Source organism: Budorcas taxicolor, chromosome 6 (genome assembly GCF_023091745.1).
Source record: "Budorcas taxicolor isolate Tak-1 chromosome 6, Takin1.1, whole genome shotgun sequence".
Classification (NCBI taxonomy): domain Eukaryota; kingdom Metazoa; phylum Chordata; class Mammalia; order Artiodactyla; family Bovidae; genus Budorcas; species Budorcas taxicolor.
The window spans coordinates 88,478,912-88,501,467 of NC_068915.1; the positions used below are offsets into that span (position 1 = coordinate 88,478,912).

A 22,556-nucleotide genomic window follows, 5' to 3' on the forward strand; every position below is an offset into this window, starting at 1 on the left:
TTTTGAGTTTAAAGCCACATGAATGTACTATCTATTGAAATATAAAATATAAAAAACAAAAAGGTACTGACAAAACTTACATTATTTTTTATAATTTTAAGGATTTCCTCTTGATTCATTCCTGATATGCTTTGTTTTGTGTCTTTTCCCCTTGATTGCTAGAAACTTGTCTAGTTTAATTCAGCTTTTTCAGATAACTACCTTTCAGATTTTCTATTCTTTTTTTTTTTCTTTGCCATTTCTTCAGTTTCTGAGTGTAGTTTTATTATTTCCTTTCTGGAGCTAGTTTGTTAGGTTTTTCTCCTCTGCTTCTAAATATTTTCTTAACATATTTAATCCCCCCTTCCCCCAACCCCATCCCCCATAAATGCAGTTAAGACTTTAAATTTACCTCTAGATGCACTCTAGGTATCCTACACATTCTATCTATAGTACTTTACATTTTTGTTTTTTAAACTGTCAAGGCCATTTTTATTGTTCATTTTGTGAAGTTGAAAAATTCTGCTTATTCAAGTTAACCTTTTAAATGCAGTAGACTCTATAGAGATTATGGCATCTGATTTCTTTGTACCACAGTATGAAATAAAATAATGGGTACATCCTTCTGATATGCAAATCAAGGAAATGAAAGCAACACACTCATTTTGACACCTCAGTTAGACATTCCCAGGGAGGTTTCTCACTTAGACATAATTTAAAAGCAAAAATACCTTTATGAAACCTAAACTACAACTGCGATTATGTCATGAAATATCTTAGTCCACAATTTTTGTTTCTGAGGTCAAAGATGTGAAAGTTCAGAGTTTTGTTTTGTTCCTAAATGTTTTCTTTTTGCAGTTTTTTTCCCTTCTTCAGACTTGGCTATTATCATTCATCTATTTTGCCTTCTCTTTATTCATCAAAACCAGGGAAAATCAGAGAATCTATCACTGATGCTTATTTGTTGTCTGATAACATTTAATCTGAAGCTAATTTGAATTTCAGTCTCCACCTGCATTTAACTCCTGTTCTCCATTTGTGGGTTTTAAAAGTATCTGCAAGAGATGAGACTATATATAATGAGAGAGTCAATGGGATGCTTAAAATCTCATAAAGCATAAAAATTGAAAGCCCTGCAAAGAAGCCTGAAGTTTTTCTTTTAGGTAACTCAAAATGAAAGAGATAAATTGACATCTGTATCTATCTCCCCTCAATCCTGTTCCTTTGAGGATACTGTTCAAGGTGGAAGCCAGTCTTTAGAACTTCTGAAGATGCCAATTACTTGTGCCCCCCAACCCCTGAATGAGTTGGTTCCACCATCTGTCTCACCACAGGTGTGACTGTTAGAATATCAACTTCCCTCTATGTTTCTTGCCTTCCTAAAGGAAATCAACCCTGAATATTCGTTGGAAGGACTGATGCTGAAGCTGAAGCTCCAATACTTTGGCCACCTGATATGAAGAGCTGACTCATGGGAAAAGACCCTGATGCTGGGAAAGATTGAGGGCAGGAGGAGAAGGGGTTGACAGAGGATGAGGTGGTTAGATAAGCATCACTGACTTAATGGACATGCATCTGAGCAAACTTTGGGAGATAGTGAAAGACAGGGAAGCCTGGTGTGCTGCAGTCCATGGGGTTGCAAAGAGTCGGATACGACTTAGTGACTAGTATGTCCCTTGCTACCTTTCTGCCTTATCATAAGTGAGCTTCTTCTTAAACTCAGTCCTTGCCAATTTTTCTCCCTCTACAGATTTTTCTTTCTGGCACATTCACCTTTAGTACAATTCAATATGTGTGCTGATCACTTACTATGACAAAACACTCTGATAAGCACTAATTCTAATTATGTTTGTAATAAAACTTTTCTCATTTCTGGAAATATGTGTAAACATCATTCTTATTTTTAGATTTGTAGTTTCTGATTAAAGTGCACCGGAACATCATTGCTTCATTCCTACCTTTCCTACTCTTTTTGGCTACTTGTTGCTTTGTATTATAGTTATGTTTATGTGTGACTTTTTTGTTTTTTTACTGAGTCAGATAAAATTTTAAAATACTGAAAGAATTTCTGTAATATTTTCATGCTACTTACAATGTAGTATGGCATGATACACTTTAAAGTTTAATTGGCATCATCAATACTTTCTCCATAACTTTATTAAATCTGTCCTTAAATCAACAAATCAAGAGCTTATTTGTACTGTTTCCAAGAAATAGAAATAATTTCTCTTCTTCTATGTAGGTGCCCTGTTGAATATAAATTATACAACCTTTGATTCAGTTTAGTTCAGTCACTTAGTAGTGTCCTCCTCTTTGTGACCCCCATGGACTGCAGCACACCAGGGTTCCCCGTCCATCACCAACTCCCAGAGCTGGTTGAAAATAGTTACTCTGGGCATATTTTTCTTCTGTGTAAACTTATAGCTAAGTTGACCTACCCAACTATTTATTTTTCATTTATAGATTATTCATGTAAACACAAAGGTGAATTCTGCTATGGGGAGAGAGACTGTCTATCAGAGATTTGACTCGAAATTAGTTTTATAACTCTAAGGAAATAATTTTTCCTTTCTAGCCTCTGACATTTTATCCGCAGATGAGACTGAATGAGATGAAATAGATGATCGCTAAGATTTTCTTCAGATTGTATGGTTCGTGGTGATGGTAGATTATTGTTCTTAATGTATTTGTTGCTTTTTCCAGTGAAACTTTGATAATTTCCAATACTGTATTGTCAGGCTTAGTCATGTACCCAGAATTGCCCTTCCCTGTGGGAAGATTACACTTCCCTGCTCAGTGGTATCAGGGATCACCAGGCAACACAAATTGGCCAATGGGAAATAAGCAGAATCTGTGTGTACCATTTCTGATCAGAAGCTCTGAGTCATCCTAGGTTCTACTCTTTCTCTTTTCCACCTACCATAACTATGACGAAGTTCCACATAGAGGTGGTTTCTTTATGTGGATGGAGAAAGGAAGAGAACGTAGAGTAAACAGCTAACTCCCAGCTGACAAATACAATAACATCTTTGTTGCTATAAGCCCTTGAGAGACTAAGATTTCTTTTAATGCAGTATCATCTAGCAAAAGATGATTAGTACATTCATCAATGATTGGATATTAGTTCAAAATTAAAACTTGAAAGCAATGCCCTCCGATTAAAATTTAATTTAAAAATCATAAAAGTAATATACTGTGCTGTGCTGTGCTAAATTGCTTCAGTCATGTCTGACTTTGTGACCTCCTGGACCAAAGCCCCCCAGGCTCCTCTGTTCACGTAATTCTCCAGGCAAGTATACAGGAGTGGGTTGCCATTTCTTCCTCCAGAGGATCTTCTTGACCCAGGGATTGAACTTGCTTCTCTTGCATCTCCTACATTGGCAGGTGGATTATTTACCACCACCACCTGGGAAGCCCATATATGTATATACATATCTTAATATACATATATAGTCATCTCTGATCATCACTCTTCAATCTCCTCATCTTCCCCAATTTCACTCTTCCCTTCCCTTCATAAACCCTTCTTTTCTTTTGTAATTTATTCCTTTCATGTTATATACGGATATACATGTTTTATTGTATACTATATATAAAGCAATCTAAAAATAACATAAGTATAGAACTGACATTAAAGAAATTGCCCTATATTTCTACTTAGAATATTTGATTGAAATTTCTGCTTTGAATCCTTGAATGGCTCTTCCAGGTAAAAATGAAGTTTTTAAAAGCACTTCTTCATTATTAAGGTATTACGTGTGTGTGTGTGCTCAGTATGTTTGACTCTCTGTGACCCCATGGATGGTCTGCCTGGCTCCTCTCTCCATGGAATTTTCCAGACTGAAGTGGGTTGCCATTTCTTTCTCCAGGGGATCTTCCCAACACGGGGTTCAGACGCAAGTCTCTTGTGTCTTCTGCATTGGCAGGCAGGTTCTTTACCAGCTGAGTCATTGGGGAAACATGCCTACTCTAAAAGGCTGTATTCCTTAGCAGTTCCTGATTTTTACAAATATTAGTCCAAGAACAGGACTTCTCCTGAAGTACTGATAATACCATTTGTTGTCATTTTAAGATTTATTAAAGAAGTTGAGTAATCTCCAAGCTAACCAATATGTTATTTGTTGCACAAGAATATTGACTACTTTTTCTCTTTGCTTCAATAGCAAAGAAAACCTGAAAATAAGCTCTGAATATCTATGCTAATGACTTAGCAATATGACTTTGTATCTTCAATAACATCAAGGTAAGCTTTACAGCAGTTTCACTGCTTTAAGTACTTTTTCTTTGCTTATTCATTAACCTTCTTGTTTTTTTAAACCAGTAATATCTTTAATACATTTCTGAAGGGCAACTACGTGAGGCTTTGTGCATGCTCAGTCATGTCTGATTCTTTGCAACCCTTTGGACTGTAGCCCACCAGGCTCCTCCATCCATGGAATTTTCCAGGCGAGCATACTAGAATGGGTTGCTATCCTCCCCCAGGGGATCTTCCCAACCCAGGGATTGAACACACATCTCCTGCACTGGCAGGCAGATTCTTTATCACTGAGTCACTTGGGAAGCCCACATGAGGGTTAGAGGCCTGCAGTTTTTCGCATTCACATCTGACTTATGACTTCTCTCAGAATCAGCACATGATTCTCTGTTTCTGCTCAGGCAAAATATTCCTTAATAACCATCATGTACAGCTAGCATTTTTTATCATCTTATTGAGATATAATTCACATGCTATACAATTCACCTCCCTAAAGTGTACAATTCAGGAATTCCCTGACTGTCCAGTGGTTACAACTTGACACTTTCACTGCCCAGGCCTGTGCAGCACATAAAAAAAATAGTGTACAATTTAAGGGCTAAGTGTATTTATAATTATGCATTCATCACTGCAATCAATTATTTAGAATATTTCCTTACCTGACAAACCCCCCCACACACATCCTGCAGATGTCACCCCTTAATCTCATCTTTCCCAGCCCTAGCGATATACTTTCTCTATCAGTTTGCCCATTCTTGTAATTCGTATAAAAGGAATCATACAATATATGGTACTTTGTGACTGTTTTTCCACTTAGCGTGTTTTCAAGGCTCACCCATGTCATAGCATGTATCATTACTTCATTTCTTTTTATTACTGAATAATAGTCCAAAACTGCAATGTGAAGGCCTATTTATTCATGGCTATACCACATTTTATTTATACATTCATCAATTGATGGACATTTAGGTTTCCACCTTTTGGCTATTATGTATATTGTGGCTGTGAATATTTATGTGTACATTTTTGTGTATGAATTTCCTGTAGGTATATACTTAGGAATAGAATGACTGGATCATATAGGAACTCTATGTTTAACCATTTAAGGAACTTCCAGACTGTTAGTGACAACGCCATTTTACAGCCCTACCAGCAATGTATAAGGGTTCTAATTTCTCCACATACTTGCTAACACCTATTCTTGTCTTTCTCTTTTATTATAATCATCCTAGTTGGTGTGAAATGATATCTCATTATTGTTTTTTTATATGCATTTTCTTGATGGCTAATTATTTTGAGCAGCTTTTCATGTGCTTATTCACCATTTGTATATTTGTTTGAAGAACTATCTCTTCAGATCCTTTGCTTATTTTAGAATTGGATTGTTTATCTTTTTTACTATTAAGTTTTTGTAGTTCCTTTTATGTCCTAGTACCAGTCAGATATAGGATTTACAAAAATTTTATCTCATTCTGTAGGTTGACTTTTTACTTTCTTGAGGGTGTTTATTGGAGGACAAAAGGTTTTAATTTGATAAAGTCTACTGTATTTTTTCTTTTATTGCTAGTGCTTTAGTGTCATATTGAAAAAATCACTGCCTAATCCAAGGTCATGAAGATTATGTGTGTTTTCTTCTAAAAGTTGAATAGTTTTTACTCTCATATTTAGGTCTTTGTTATATCTTGGGTTAATTTTTATATTTGGTATGTGGTAAGGGTCCAACCTCATTGTTTGTATGTGGTTATCATTAGTCACAGTACTATTTGTTAATAAGATTATTCTTTCCCTATAAGTGGTCTTGGCACCTTACTTAAAATCTGTTGATTATGGATATACGGGTTCATTTCTGGACTCTTGATTCTTTTACATTAATGTATAGTTTACCCTTATGCCAATACTACATTGTCTTGATGGTAAATTTTATGGTAAGTTTGGAATGATCACCTTACTTCCAAATTTATATTTATTTTGACATTTATACATAATTTGTTTATCTTGGGTCTTACTTAAGAGGTATGGGCACTAGTATATCCTTATAATTACTGCATTTTATATGTGCAGTCTCTCAGTTGTGTCTTACTTTTGTGTCCGCATGGACGGTAGGCCACCAGGCTCCTCTCTTCATGGGAATTTCCTGCCAAGAATACTGGAGTGGGCTGCCATTTTATCCTCCTGGGGATCTTCCTGGCCCAGGGATCAAACCCAAATCTCTGTCTCCTGCATTACAGGCAGATTCTTTACTGCTGAGCCACTGGGAAAGTCTTTGCATTTTATATTTAAAGGCAATAAAGTATAGTAGTTATGGGCACAGTGAGAGTATATTGGTTTATACTTTAACTAAGAAAGCATCAACAAGCTCCTCGGTATTGGGAGCTTAGTTTTAAACAAATATAAGGAAAAAAATGGAAATTCATTTTTCTCCAGAAGAGCAGAAAAGTAAAGCAAAACTGCCTGTGGAAAACTGTGGGGAGGAAGCGGCAATGAGTCTACTCGTGGTCCTTCTCCAGGAATTCAAGAAAATTTTTTTCTCTAATAATTCTTTTAAAATAGTTTAAATAGTTGGTCTGCCTGCAAAGGCTTGTAGCCTCTTCTGCAGACACCAAGGAATGTACTTTCAAACAACCTCTTGGAATCTCTTCTCAGAACTTATTATTGAGCATGGGCCTCTATGAGGGAGAGCAGGGTAGGTTTCTACCAAACCTATTTCAGCTCTCAAATCATAATTTCAGTTGTAATTTAAAACATAATTTTAAAAAATCTATGAAAAACAAATATAGCAAATATTCAAAGGACATAGGTTAAGGATATGGGGACCAGCATGTAGGGGCCAATCTACTAAGTTCAGGCATTAGCACCATTACTGTATTGAAAAGGTCTTGGGCTCTTTTTCTGTTTTTTGGGGAAAATGTTTATAGCAACTTTCGTGGCCAAATTACTCTCGGGAGGAAGCTTCAGGGCCCTCATCTGCAAAGAGCTCTAGTGAAAAGAAACCATGTTGGGGATTGTGAACAGTCAGCGATGCAACACGAGGTGGCGCTCTCATCCCAGTGAGTGCTGTAGAGCAGTACCTCAGGTAAAGGATACGCAGCTTCAGGAGACCGTGGTAGATCTGACTGCCATCGGAAGACTACCTGACAGGCTGAACAGCTAACCGGGTACAGAGCCATGCGGGGGTTGAGAAAGTACGCTGGTACAATAGGACCGAGGGCAGAAAGTAGTATAGCAACAACCGGAGAAAGATAACTAGTGTCTGGACACTGCTTTAGAGTATGCTGATTCGTTATCTTTATTATTTATTTGGGGCTTCCCTGGTGGCTCTGTGGTGTTGGAGAAGACTCTTGAGAGTCCCTTGGACTGCAGAGAGATCAAACCAGTCAATCTCAAAGGAAATTAATCCTGAATATTCATTGGAAGGACTGATGCTGAAGCTGACTCCAATACTTTGGCCACCTGATGCGAAGAGCTGGCTTATTAGAAAAGACTCTGACGCTGGGAAAGATTGAGGGCAGAGGAGAAGGCGATGACAGATGACGAGATGGTTGGATGGCATCACTGATTCAACGGACATGAGTTTGAGCAAGCTCCGGGAGATGGTGATGGACAGGGAAGCCTGGCATGCTGGAGTCCACGGAGTCACAAAGAGTCAGACACGACAAAAACAAACAACTGATGACTGAGATGGTGAAGAATTAGTCTGCTGCAATGCAGGACCTGGGTTTGATCCCTGGATCCAGGAGAAGGGAATGTCAACCCACTCTAGTGCTCTTGCTTAGAGGACCCCACCCCTCTGGCCGGCTACAGTCTGTAGAATCACAAAGAGTCAGACACAACTGAGTGACTAAGAATTTATTATCTCCAACACCACAGTTCAAAAGCTTCAATTCTTTGGCGTAAAACCTTCTTCAATTGGTCCAACTCTCACATCCATACATGGCTACTGGAAAAGCCATAGCTTTGGCTATATGGATATGAATGCAGAGTTCTAAAGAATAGCAAGGAGAGATAAGAAAGCCTTTCTAAGTGATCAATGGAAAGAAATACAGTAAACAATAGAATGGAAAAGACTAGAGAGCTCTTCAAGAAAATTAGAGATACCAATAGAACATTTCATTCAAGTGAAGTGAAAGTCGCTCGGTCATGTCTGACTCTTTGTGACCCCATGGACTATATAGTCTATGGAATTCTCCAGGCTAGAATACTGGAGTGAGTAGCCTTTCTCCTTTCTCCTTTCTCCAGGGGATCTTCCCAACCCAGGGATCAAATCCAGGTCTCTCACACTGCAGGCAGATTCTTTACCAGCTGAGCCACAGGGAAGCCTCTCACTGTCTCTTTCATTCTTTAATTGAAATATAATTGATGTACAATATTATGCTAGTATAAAGTATGTTAGATAAGATTTTGCATTCTCTTTTTCTCAATCAGTTATGTCAGAGGTGTGGAAATTTTGTTAAAATCATTAAAGAACCATGTTTTGTGTTTACTGAATTTCTGTTGCATCTTTCCTATTCCAGCAACTTCTGCTTTTCTCCACATTACATATCAGACCTCCTTCAGCCTTCTCATTTACTTCTGATGCTACCTTTGGCAGATTTTAACAGGGATTAGCTGACAGAAGTGCAATTTTCAGAATCTCAATCCCAGCTTTACAAAATACCGAAAGGAAGAATGGGTTTGGAGTTGAGAGGCAATTGTTTAAGAATCAACTAATATGATCAAAATGATATATTTTTTGAATTTAACTTATATTTTCCAGTGGAGAAAAATAAAAAAAACATTATTCACCCCTCACTTTTCTCTCCTTCTCTTCCTTCCTTTCTTATAGCTCTAGGCACAGGTGAAATAATGATTATATGTAGAGGAATTGGAAAGGTTATACTACTTAAGTCTTACTATACGTTATATTCCTATTTTTTTTGCTCAGATTTTACTATAGAAAAGTAACTCAATAAATCCTTATTTAAGGTTAATTAATATTAAATATGCAACTATGAATATATTTTATTAATGTGATATTGAATTGGAGTTTTCTTTCAAAACATATAATATTTCAGTCTTGTCACTATTCTTTATTTCTATTGTGTAATATTTTTAAAGCTATGATTATAATACTATTTTTATAATTGAATTTACTTTCTTTTAAAAAATTAATTAATTAATTTTAATTGGAGGATAATTACTTTACAATGTTGTGATACATTATATTCTTGAAACACCACATTTACTGCAAGATTTAGTGAAGCGCTCTTGAACTAACAGCACGGTGTGTGCTAGGAGCCAGGTGCTTAAGTCAGATCTGGGTTTGAATTCTGGCTAACTTACTAACTGGATCTATGGCCTTGGGTAAATTACCTAACTCCTCTGAGCATCCATTTCCTCTTCTTGCTGTGAGGGTTAAGTGAAATAATACCTGTAAAAGTCAGTGCTTGGCACATTATAAGTACTCAGAAAGGGCTAGCTTTTTATTGTAATTACACAGAGCCAACCTTTATAGAATATGGACTATTTTCCCCATGATATAAAGCACTATGGAATATTTTTTTCCCTTCATAGAAAACACAGAAGAAATGCTTAACATCTGTTAATGCCCTGAAGTCCAAAGGTAGAAGAACTTAATGTTTAAAAGCTACCATGGCCATGGAGTGAACATTACATGAAAAAACAAATATTTGGATGAACACCAAGGAAGCCACAGGTGGTTAAAATATTAGCTGGCTGACAAAATAATTCAAGTTGCTTAATGGTGTACAAAGGCAATGCAAAATACTCTGTCTAGATGTGTAGTATCTTTACTATTAAGTTCTTTCTAAGGTATCTAAGAATTAGGGAAGTAAGATATTTTTATATCATAGCTGTATGAATTATACTCACTTTGAGAGATTTTTGGTTCCTAGAAGCCAAAGAAAAATACTTTTACAGTGTTAGATTTTCTTTTACATGATTGCATTACTTGTAAATGTCTTGCCTTAAAATAAATTTATGCATTTCTTGCCTTATATAATTTATGGACATTTGGAGAAGGAAATGGCAACCCACTCCAGTATTCTTGCCTGGAGAATCCCAGGGACAGGGGAGCCTGTTGGCCTGCTGTCTATAGGGTTGCACAGAGTCAGACACGACTGATGCGACTTAGCAGCAGCAGCAAATTGCATCAGACATTTAAACAGTTATTTGCAAGTAGCAATTCTCTTGGGCCTTTGGCCCCTGTTGAAAATGGGTAGCTTTCTTTGTACAATATCTAAGTGGCCTGTATAAATTAATTCAATTCTGTTGCACAAACATGATCTGAGCACCTGAAATAGGTCAAAGAGGCTTACAAACAGGACTGTTATCCATGAACCAAAAGGCTACGTGTGCATGTATTGATGGAAAAAGATAGCAGAGCACATGAATTTACACCATCATTAGGGGTTTCAATTTAGTAAAGGGGCAGATATGTGGGCAAACATCGTTTACTACTAATAATTAATGTAGAGCTTTTTGGTTAATTAAAGAGAATGTTTCTGAAAATTCCATGTCTTTCTTTTGAGTACTCTGATATTTTCCAACTAATTTTCTTCTTATCACTTTATTATTGTTGCTCAGTCGCTAAGTCGTGTCCAGTTCTTTGTGACCCCACGGACTATAGCATGCCAAGCTTCCCTGTCTTTCATTACCTCTGGGAGTTTGCTGAAATTCATGTCCTCATTTTCTTGCTAAACCCGTTTTTTCCTCCCAAACTCTGATTTGCCTTAAGTTTGAGGAACTGAATTAAGCCTGTTTAATATTGTTGCTAATCAGACACTTGCCACACTTATCATTTCAGTTGCCTTTGGATTGTGATTCATAACCAATTAAGTTAAAGTAACATTAATGTACTCTAACTTTATCTGCCAACCAGCACTATGATGTGAGAGAAGCTGATAATCTTCAGGTTTTACAGATGATAACTAGGATCAAATAGGTTAGAAAACCATCAAATTGCAGAGCAATTTAAAGCAGCCCAGAGATTATAACTCAGGTTCCCTGACTCCCTGTTCAATCCCCTTTGTATACTCAACATAATTTTCCCACCATCTGAGTAATGTTACAGAGTCTTCGCATGTACCCCAAAGAGCAAATAAGAGATTTAAGTATTCTAGTGTTTGGTTTCCCCATCAAAATATATTTGCGTCATTTATCTCTAGAAAATTTTCATAGAGTGTGTTTAATAGAAACAAGACTGCTTTCACTTTGTTGTAAGAAGCCATCTGGAGCTCTTGGTATACACTGTGTAACTGGGTAAACATTGGAAATAATTCATAATTTGGCAAGACACCATATAAAATGAAAAAAATGAGAAATTTTAGTGAGAAGATCCTTAGAATATATATATTTCTATTTTAAAAATAATACTCTTCTATAGAAGTGCTATAACTACATTATGGAATATCTGGAAACCTCAATAGGAGAAAATTTCTGGTTCAGTTCTAGAAAGGTAATTACATTACTATTCTGCTTTCTAGTTTATACTCCTTCCTTCCATGTATTTACTTAAAATACATAATTATACTCACAGTACACATAAAATTTCCATTCTAACTTTCCTTAATGTCATAACGTAATGTGCATTACACTTTCAAATAAGAACGTATAAAAAGAAAAGTTTAAATTTTCAGATACTTTTGTTTAAATGTGAGTCAATTATAAATTGGTCACTGAAAGGATGTTTAAATTTTAAACATGAAAGACTTTTAAGGGAAAGTTGTTAAACTAAAGTGAGAAAATAATTATAGAATTAGAGCTTACTATTAAAAATGAAATGAAACATTTTAATGTAAAGCACTTACTGTAAAACACATGTCTTTTAATTTGGCGATTCCCTAATGTGCTAGCAAAGTTTATTCTTATGCATTTTCATGCTCAAATGGTTTTTTCCTAGTTAGCCTAAGGCACCTAGCTTCTATTTTTTAAGAGTTGGTAGAATTTGCACTTATGGAAAGAATGTAAAAGGGAAGAAAAAATGACATGGTATGTAGAATTCCTTTTAAAATAATTCAGAAGAAAAAAGTGAGTTGTAGGTTAAACAATACCAAAAATGTTGATAATTTTTGAATGTGGCTGATGCATACATTTTACTATGTCCAGTACTATTGTGCAATTTTGCAAATTTTAAATAATATATAAAAACAAAGTAGAGTGGTTCAACTCTTCTGCCAAGAAAAATTTTTTTAATACATTTGAAATCTAGATTTGGTTGAGAAAGAAGAAAGTTTTCCAAGTTTTCAGTCCACATGAATATCAAGAACCAGCTCTGAGGGGTTCTGATCTTGGAGTTTCTTCCCAGCTTTGAAATGATACTGGTTCTAAGGATGATGGCTGTACCGTGAGGCTTACGATTCTAGAGTGGAAAAGGGATGTGAAGAAGGAGGAGAGCCTGAATCTGCCTGTTTAGTCCCCAGGAGACTGTGAGAATTAGATACCAAGAGAGCCATGAGATGCACATATCCTGACCTCCCCTCTCTGGGCTAAAATCCTAGAGGGGAGATGTGTCAGGTCAGCTGATGGCATTTTTGTTGCTGCTGCTCAGTTGCTAAGTCATGTCCGACTCTTAGGTCTGTTGAGGGCATGGGTGCATTTATTTTGGTGGGTGGGTGTTGAGAGCAGAGGGGTTTTTGCTCCATTCCTCTGGTCAGCTGGGTGTCCTCAGTCTGCAGGGAGACCCTGCTCCACATGGGGCAGCCCTAACAGAGTAAATGGGTGGAACAGTGTGGGGAGGCCAAGCCACGGTATGCTTCACACTCATAATCCTCCCTCTCCGTAGCTATAGACCCTGAAGCAGGCAGTGAAGTGTCCAGCGATGGGTTCCTGCTGACCACACCTCAGGGACAGTGACCGGCTACAGGATATGTGCAGGCCTCTAACTTTACCCAAGGCCACGAGGGCACGTGAACCTCTTTGTTCGTATAGCTTGATGCCATTTAGGGGTAATGCTGGGGTGAGCACAACTTGAAAGAATAGCCACTTAATCAAAACAAAACAGACTGAGTTATGAAGCAGATTATTTAAAGTAGGAGAGATGAAAATATCTCTATGGACTGAATTGTGTCTCCCCCCAAAATTCATCTGATGAAGCCTGAACTGTCAGGCTTGTATTTGCAGATGGGAACTTTAGGAGGTAATGTGGTTTAGATGAGGTCATGAAGGAGGGATCCTCGTAACTGAATCAGTACAGTTAGTACCTTCTCTCTGTGCCATTGAGAATACAGAGAGGAGATGACCACCCGCAAGCCACAAAGAGAGCTCTCACCAGATCCTGATCATGTTGGAATACTGATCTAGGACTTCCAGCCTCCAGAACTGTGAAAAAACAGACTTACTTTCTTTAAGCCTCCCAATCTGTGGTATTTTGTTATGGCAGCCTGGTCTGCCATACTGTAATTCATCTGGTCATTTTAATTGTTTTTGGCCACGTGGCCTGTGGGATCTTTGTTCCCTGACCAGGGATTGAACATGAGCCTCCGGCAGTGGAAGCACAGAGTCTCAACCACTGAACCACCAGGGAACTCCAGATACTGTAATTCAAAAATTAAGAATGTATCCCTTTCCCCCAGTGGGGAAAGAACTCATAATTACTTATGGAAAACAAAAAAGCTGTATATTTTTTATTATACATCTGAGTGTAGTGAGAATAAATTTTTAATACCATTACAGTTATAGACATATCTGGTAATTATTTCAAACTGTGTACAATGGTTTACCAAACAAGTAAGCTAGTCTCTGGGCTTTCCAGGTAGTGCTAGTGGTAAAGAACCCACCTGCCAGTGCAGGAGACATTAGTTCTTAGTTCTGTCTCTGGGCGGGGTCCAGTCCATAGGATCTCAAAGAGTTGGACATGACTGAAGTGGCTTAACACACATGCAAGCTAATCTCTTATCTAGCTTCTAAAGTTCCATTTCGCCACACCAGAAATCACTGTGTGTGTATGTTAGTCACTCAGTCATGTCTGACTTTTCATAACCCCAGGGACCATAGTCTGCCAGGTTCTTCTGTCCATGAGATTTCCCAGGGAAGCATACTGGAGTGGGTTGCCATTCCCTTCTCCAGGGGATCTTCCTGATCCAGGGATCAAACCAAGGTCTCCTGCATTGCAGGCAGATTACCATATAAGCCAGAAATATTATTTATGTGTAAATGTATATTTATATTTGTATATATTTTGTGAGAAACTGCCTCCTTTACCAGAACCCACTTAATAATAGACTCCCAAGTTTATCTGGGCATGCCTAGAAAATGACTGCATTTCCATCCTTTCTTGGAATTAGGTTTGTCCATGTGACTATATGCCAACAGGATGTGAGTAAAAGGTGAGGTGTGCCTTTTCTGGGTATGTCTTTCAAAGGGATGAGCCTATTTCCCCCAGGTCTTCTGCCAGTTTCCACTCGCTGGAGGATGCAGAGCATGGTACAGTTGATTTGAGTCCAGAGATGGGTGGCATCAGATTAAGGATGGCTAATATGTCAGCCCCAGACTGCTTATATCTGGCTGTTGCTTTGGGGAAATGATGTTTGTGTTTTAGTTAAGCCACTGTACTTTATTTTTAATTGGAGGATAATTGGTTAATAATGTTGTGTTGGTTTCTGCTGTACAACAATGTGAATCAGCTATGAGTATACATATATCCCTTCCCTGTTGAGTCTCCCCTCCCTCTGTAATCCCATACCTCTAGGTCATCACAGAGTACCAAGCTGAGCTCCCTCTGTTGTATAGCTGCCTCCCATTAGCTATCTGTTTCACATGTAATAGATGTCAGTGCTATTCTCTCAGTTTACCCCACCCTCTCCTTCTGCCCATGTCCGCAAGCTTGTTCTCTATATCTGCATCTCTATTCCTGCACTGCAAATAGGATCATGAATACCATCCTTCTAGACTCCACATCAGTTCAGTTGCCCAGTCATGTCCGACTCTTTGCAACCCCATAGACTTCCCCAAGCATGCCAAGCTTCCCTGTCCATCACCAATTCCCAGAGCCTACTCAAACTCATGTCCGTCACGTCAGTGATGCCATCCAAACATCTAATCCTCTGTCGTCCCCTTCCTCTCCCACCCTCAATCTTTCCCAGCATAATGGTCTTTTCCAATGAGTCAGTTCTTCGAATCAGGTGGCCAAAGTACTGGATTTTCAGCTTCAGCATCAGTCCTTCCAGTGAATATTTAGGACTGATTTCCTTTAGGATGGACTGGTTGGATCTCCTTGAAGCCCAAGGGACTCTCGAGAGTCTTCTCCAACACCATAGTTCAAAAGCATCAGTTCTTTGGTGCTCAGCTTTCTTTATAGTCCAACTCTCACATCCATACAAGACTACTGGAAAAATCATGTGTTAATATATTTGTTTTTCTCTTTCTGACCCACCTCACTCTATATAACAGGTTTTAGGTTCATCCACTTCACTACAACTGACTCAAATTTATTCCTTTTTATAAGCCACGGTATTTCGAGGTCTTTCTGTTATAGAAGATTAGTGCATTAAATAATATACAGGAAAACAAACAGAAGCAAACTCTAACACTAGTTTGTTTATTGCTTTATTTTTAAAAATTATTAATGTGCTTTAAAGATATTTTTAGATCTCTTTTCTTATTCTATCCAGTGTCTCCAGAAATCTCTACATCTCATTTATTCATTCAATCAGTGTTTACTGGGAGCCTATGATGTGCTACCCTCTAAGTGTCTGCTATGAGAAGACATGGGGGCATGCTGGAGGTTAAGTCCCCTTCATTTGATGAGGGATAGAGTTGCTGATGGTTCTAAATTGTGCTCCACTCACGCCCTCAAGGAGTCTCCAGTGGGACTGAGCCCCAAGTGCCCACAGTAGTAACTTACCCATCAACACAGCCTTCGCTACCTTTTCTCTTTTTCTTGTCTTACTTTCTAATTTCCTCACTCTGCCTTCTGGAATCAAACTATAAATCTGCATAAAGAGAAAGACTGAAGAGAAGAAATTGTCAGTGAAGCAATGCAAGGCAATTTCTTAGACCTGAAGGACATTATAAGTGACCCTCAAACAATACAGGTTTGAACTGCGCAGGTCCACTAACATACAGATTTTTTTCATAGTGATGGTACGTGATCCATAGTGGATTGAATGTGCAGATGAGGAACCATGGTTATAAAGAGCTGACTGTAAGTTATACACAGATTTTTGCAGAGGGTTGACACCCCTATCTCCCTATTGTTCAAGGGTCAACTGTAATGACTGTTTTGAAAAGAGGGGATTATGATCCAGTGCAGTGGCTGAAAAAACTCATACCAGACACTTCATGAAATTCTAGAACACTGGTGATGACGAATCAAAAGCTTCCAGCAGGGATAAATATTTAATTTCTGCAGCTCAACAAGAAATCAAAAAACATATGGGGCTCCTTGTTAAAAAAATACTATTAAGAATTTCAAGACTGCAGCAGCAGAGCACTAAATCACGTGGATCCCTTTTGAGTGCAGGACATGCATATATGAAGTGGCCAAGGATTCCAGGAAGATAAAAGTATCAGAAAATCAGGAAAAAGACACGTCTCTCTTCCCCATCGTTCTAAGCTATGACTGTGATTCCTTCTTAATTCAGGATACAGACACAATCATAAGACAGCTACCTCATCTTTCCAACCCTCAAATTACCATCTTGTCTTCACCTATTCTCAAGCTTTGGGTTCTCTTGTTCTGTAGCTGCACTATCCTAGCTCCTGTCTAAAAGCCTATTCTTCAACTCATGTACTGGATCCCATAGCATCTGGCCTAGTCAAGGATTTTCTCCTCCATTTGGCTCCTTTCTCCTGCATCATTAGTTTTGCCTTTCTTTGGGATCATTCCCATCAGGATATAAATATCATCACCGTCTTGAAGAAGTCTCACTTGGCCCAAGACCTCTTCCAGTACAGCCTCATTTCTCTGCTCCCATTTATAGCAAAATTCAGGGGAAAAAAGAGTTGTCTTTAATTACTCTTCCACTGTTACTTCTTAACTCCCACCCCAATTCTCTCTTCAGTCAGGCTGATAGCCACATGGCTCCACTGGAACTACTATTTTCAAAGTCAGCAATGACCTCATCTTTTCATAACTGATGGTCAAATCTCAGGTCTCATTTCCTCAAAATTTCAAGGGATTTTGAGATATTTCCTTATTATTTCCCAATTATTTCCTTCTCCTTAATGATTTTTATCTTTAAATGAGGACATCTCACTTGTCTAGTTTTTCTCCTAATTCACTGACCATTTCTCTTTCCTCACTTGATTCCTCCCCAGAGCTCAGTCCCTGGTCATCTTCTTTTACTCTATCTAAGCAATTACTTTTATCTCATGGTATAATTACCATCTGGTATATGCCATATTTAAATCTTCAGCCTTGGCTTCTCCTTTGAGGTTTAAATTTATATATCCAAATGCCTACTTGAAATCTTGGATGCCTATCAGGTAACCAAGATGTAATATATCCAAAATAGAACTCAATTCCTTCTCCAAAATGTCCAACCTCAACAACTCAATAAAGTGGACCCATGATTTATTCAGTAACTTTGGCCAAAACATAGCAATTATCCTTGTTTCATCTCTTGCCCTACATGCCACATTGAATTCATCAATCATTATATCATGTTGGCTTAAATTCCAAAACATGTCCTGAATTTGGTGATATTTTTCACCACTTTTGCCACTACCCTGGACTCTCCTTTAAATAATTGCTATATCCCCTAATAACTATCCCTATGTTTTCTCACTAATAATATCTACTCTCCATGTAACAACCAGAATATCATTCACAGAACCTTATAGTGTGAGAAATATATTTATTACTCTCTTTTACAGATGAGAAAACTGTGTCTGAAGATGGTTAAGGCACTTAATAAATATTTGTTGAATTAATTAATGAACATTATTTGGAACATAGTGACTACTCAAAAATTTTCATAATAGGGTCTTAGAATAAAATCTCCCCAGAATGTAGGATTTTAGAAGAAGAATTTTACATATATATTATGGTGACTCAGTGGTAAAGAATCCTCCTGACAATGCAGGAGACATGGGTTCAGTCCCTGGGTTTGGAAGATCCCATGGAGGAAGAAATGGCAATTTATTCCAGTATTCTTGCCTGGAGAATTCCATGGACAAAGCAGCCTGGTGGGCTACAATCATGGAGTCACAAAGAGTTGGACATGCCTGAGCGATGAAGCACACACATTCACATAGAACTCATAATTTGCCATTATCCAGTAGAGTCTGCCTGCAAAGCCGGAGACATGGGAGATGAGGATTTGATCCGTGGGTTGGGAATATCCTCTGGAGAAGAAAATGGCAACTTACTCCAGTATTCCTGCCAGGAAAATCTCATGGACAGAGGAGCCTGGTGGGCTATAGTCCATGGGGTGACAAAGAGTTGGACACGACTGAAGCTACAGAGCACGCATGCATAGAGAGAGTGGCTCAGATGGTAATGAATCTGTCCACAATGCAGGAGACCTGGGTTCGATCCCTGGGTTGGGAAGATCCCCTGGAGAAGGGAATGGCAACCCACTCCAGTATTCTTGCCTGTTGAATTCCATGGAGGAAGGTACAGTCCACTGGGTCACAAAGAGCTGGACATCACTGAGCGACTTTCACTTTCGTGCTATTATACAATTCTTATTGTGCAAGAGTAATACTAAGTTTGTTATATTATATAGGCAAATCGTACATTGCCTTTCCATTTCACTCTGGGTGAAAGTTGAAATCCCTTCAATGGCCAATAGAATGCTCTGTGATCGGCTGTCTTTACCTCTCTGACTTCTTCTGGTCTCTCTCCATTTGATCATTCTATTTCAGACACACTGACTGTCACTATTCCCATACATCAGGGATGCTCCTGTCTCAGAGCCTTTGCACTAGTTCTTCCCTTTGTCTTGAACATTCTTTATCCTTATACATATATGGCACCTACCTCATCTCATTCAAGTGTTTGCTCAGCTTTCACACTCTCAGTGGGGTCTACTCTGACTGCTTTATTTAAAACTGCAAGCAATCTTATGTTGCCTGCACTCCGAGTCTCCCTTTATTTCTCTAATTTTAATTTTTCCATAGCACCATGCACCCTTTAAAATATAATTTACTTATTTATTATGCTAATATTGTTTGTATCCCTGTGCTAGAAGGTAAATTTTATGACAATAGGATTTTTAAAATTAATATGCAGCAATAATATTTGTTGAATGAATGAATGAATCAATGACAGTTGTGAAATAACGTGAGAAAGTTATTTCCTGTATGAAATATTGAGAATTTATATTTATAAAGCCCAGTTTATTAAGACTATATGTGAATATTTTCTCACTTATAGATTAATGTCATGTATTTTTAAAAGGTAAAATGTATTCTACCAAATTTGAAAAAGCATTAAGAGCTATTGAAAATAAGACTATTATTTATGATGTACTTATCACAACTAACCCCTACATGAATAAAGTAAGTTTGTTTTGTCCATCTGTGGTTATTAAAATCAAGTTCTTGAAATCAAATGACTTCACAATGACTCATAATTCTTATGTTATCTCCTTACTTCAAGGTTGAAGTAACAGTATTTGCAAGACTACTTTCCAACCTATATGTTTCTCAAATTTTCCTTTTTAACTATGCTATATGACTCTGAATTTTGCTAAGGCTAAAATGGTCTTACTTGGATAAGAAGGGAATTTTAAATTTGTCTTCAACCTGCTTTTTGTCATGGTTATTGACCTGGGCCAGTTTTTTTCAAATGTCTCTAACACCAAGGTTGCAAGATTTCAAGGAAAATAGTTCCAAGTATCTAGAGTGACATCAGCAAGATGGCAAGATCAACTTTCCCATGGATATACAGAATATGTACACAGGTATAAATTATACATGACTAAAGAAGAGGGAAGAGACAGAATTTCACAATCCCTTCCCCTTCACTCCAAGCAGCCAGAGAAGGCCTCCCTCAAATGTTCTAGAACCAAGATACTTCATGGAACCTAGAAGAATTCCATGTTGTTCTATTGTTGCCACTGGTCAAAACCAGCCACAAAAAGGGTCAGTTCGCCATCATTTATTTGGAGTGACATCCTCTGTACTTTGAAGCTCTGCTCGGCCCCCTTTCAGATAATTTTCTGCTTGACAGTGACCTTGACAGTGGCCCAGGACACTTGTAATGCACACACTCCCAAAAGGTTGGAGGCTTTAGCCATCTTAAGGAGTAAGGTAACTTGAAGTCAGATATTTTTCTTCATCCAAAGGGACTAGAAAGAATCAGTTTGAAATTGCCTATCCAGCTTGAAGAGCAGCAGAACAGAATGAATCATCTATAAGATTTTATATACATGGATGTGTCCAGTTCTGAATGTTAGAAAAATACCAGTTGCAAAGTTTCAACCTTCCTAAGCATTGACTTGTTCAGAAGCTCTAATATATGCATAGAGAAGATTTTTCTTAGATTTATTTAAAAATAAGATTCCCCGGTCATGGAAGTTAATATTTTGTTCTCTCTCTCTCTCTCTCTCTTTTATTTTTGGCTGCACCATGCAGCATGAGGGATCTTAGTTTCCCAACAAGGAATTGAACCTGTGTCCCCTGCAGAGGAAGAATGGAGTCTTAAACCACTGGACTGCCAGGGAGATTCCCAGAAATTAATATTTTAGATGTCTCCAAAGTCTCCAATTTGGATATAAAATCTTAAATAAAATGAGTTTATATATAATATATATTTCATTAATATGTATGATATATATAACACATATAGATACATATGTGTACATATGTGTATACACACATACATAGTTTAAACACTATATATAATTAAAAGAAGTAAATAAAATAAAATATTTGCAGAATATCTGAAGCACTCCAGTGTCCACAGAAACATAACTTGAAAATCACTGCTCTAGATACTGGTTATTACAAGGATCAGTAAGAGATGGTGTGTGCTTGAGAGAACCTCATAATCTTACAGGGGCTATTCAATAAAGTGTACATTAATATAGTTTGTTGTCTAGTTTCCAACTAGTATGAAAATGATTGCTTTTGCAAAGGGTACATTTTCTGTTTTGCTTTTCCTTAATTTCCTTAAGATCAATTCCATTATTCTTCAGTGCAAAATACTATGTGCAATGATCAAGAGTTAATTGGATTTTAAAGCTTTAAAGCTAGATATAACTTCTGAAGTATGCTTCTGCAGTTTCTCATTCTCCTTAGCGTCTATAGCCAATTGTGAAACTATATATGATGGTATATGAAATATGTGATTTATGATGTCATCTATACTTTCCTAAGATTATTATGATGGTGCAAGAAAACAAATCTAGAAAAGCTGAGACATCGGAAGTGAGCTCAGCAGTTCCGTGGATCTGTCTCTTGCTTCAACAGTGCTTGGAGGGAACAGATCCAGGGATGCCACTTGCTTCAGGCTCCGACCACTCTCCAAGCTTTTTTCCAGTCACAGCCTTTGGAATCAGCCACTCAGCTGTCCATGATCACTGGACCAGCCACCATTTTTTAAAAAATCTTAACTCCTTATTACCGATCAACCATGAGCTCCCAGATTCATCAGAATTATTCGACTGAGGTGGAGACTCCCCTCCACCTCCTGGTCAACATGCATCTGCGGGTCTCCGATACCTACCTCTCTCTTTGCTTCTGTTTCCACCAGGATGTGGTTCTGGAGGATGTGGGCCACTTTTTTTTTTTTTTTTTTTTTTTTACAAATTGGTCAAGGAGAAGTGTGAGGGCACACAGCGTCTCTTGAAAATGCAAAACCAGTGTGGCCGCGCCCTCTCCCTGGACGTACAGAGGCCTCTCAAGATGAGTGGGGTAAAACCTAGGATGCTATGGAAGCCGCCCTTCTCAAGGAGAAGAATCTGAATCAGGCCCTTTGGGGTCTGCATAGCCTGGGTTCTGCCTGCGTAGACCCCCACATCTGTGACTTCTGGGAGAACCACTTCCAAATGAGGTGAAACTCATCAAGAAGATGGGTGACCACCTGACCCACCTCTGCGGGCTGGCTGGTCCCCGGGCTGGGCTGGGCGAATATCTTTTTGAAAAGATCATCCTCAAGCATGACTAGGAGTCTCTGGAACCCAGTGCCCTTTGAGGAGCTCCCTTAACATCAGGGCTGCCTGAAGCTCCTCTCTGCATCCACTAGGCAGTTTTTTAACACTCTGGAGCCCTCTCTCAAGCCTTGGGCCAAATGGAAACAATAAAGCTTGTTCAAAAAAAAAAAAAAGGAAGAAGCAGAGACATCATGTTGCCACCTAAGGTCTGTATAGTCAAAGCTATGGTTTTTTCAGTAGTCATGTACAGATGCGGATGTGAGAGCTGAATAATAAAGAAGACT

General features: G+C 38.1%; 1 pseudogene; it reads left to right on the forward strand.

Annotated features, from left to right (window-relative positions):
• The first annotated feature begins 21,752 nt into the window (after positions 1–21,752).
• On the forward strand, positions 21,753–22,286 carry LOC128049911 (ferritin light chain-like; annotated as a pseudogene).
• Positions 22,287–22,556: the final 270 nt, after the last annotated feature.